The sequence below is a fragment of the Suricata suricatta genome, chromosome 8 (genome assembly GCF_006229205.1).
Source record: "Suricata suricatta isolate VVHF042 chromosome 8, meerkat_22Aug2017_6uvM2_HiC, whole genome shotgun sequence".
Lineage (NCBI taxonomy): Eukaryota > Metazoa > Chordata > Mammalia > Carnivora > Herpestidae > Suricata > Suricata suricatta.
Window position 1 is genome coordinate 28090553 of NC_043707.1, and position 290 is coordinate 28090842.

Sequence of the window (290 nt, forward strand, 5' to 3'; positions counted from 1 at the left end):
CAGGGGGGCCTGCGGGAGGGGGCGCCTGCGGCCTCGGCGCCCCCTGGCTGCCCGGCGACGCCCCTCCATTTCCCCCCAGCGCCCGGTGAGGGACGGATTAGGAAGCCCGGGGCGCGGGGGGCGCGGGGATTGGGAGGCCCGGAGCTCAGGGTCAAGGTCATTCGACCGACGCGGGGAGACACCCGGGAGCTGAGGCCGGCGCCCTGCGCGGCGGCGGCGGGCGGCGGCTGGAAAAACCGAAGTCTTCGGCTGGCTGGTCACTCCCACCTTGCCCAGGTTAGCTTCCGGTG

The 290-nt window shown here is 75.2% G+C and overlaps 1 protein-coding gene across 1 annotated transcript in view; it reads right to left on the minus strand.

Annotated features, from left to right (window-relative positions):
• The window catches only part of GTF2IRD1 (GTF2I repeat domain containing 1), a 108301-nt gene extending 108011 nt beyond the window's left edge, over positions 1 to 290 (minus strand). Inside the window, exon 1 of the mRNA XM_029948492.1 lies at positions 268 to 290. The gene's annotated coding sequence lies outside the window, so the exon portion shown is untranslated. The remainder of the gene's footprint in view (positions 1 to 267) is intronic.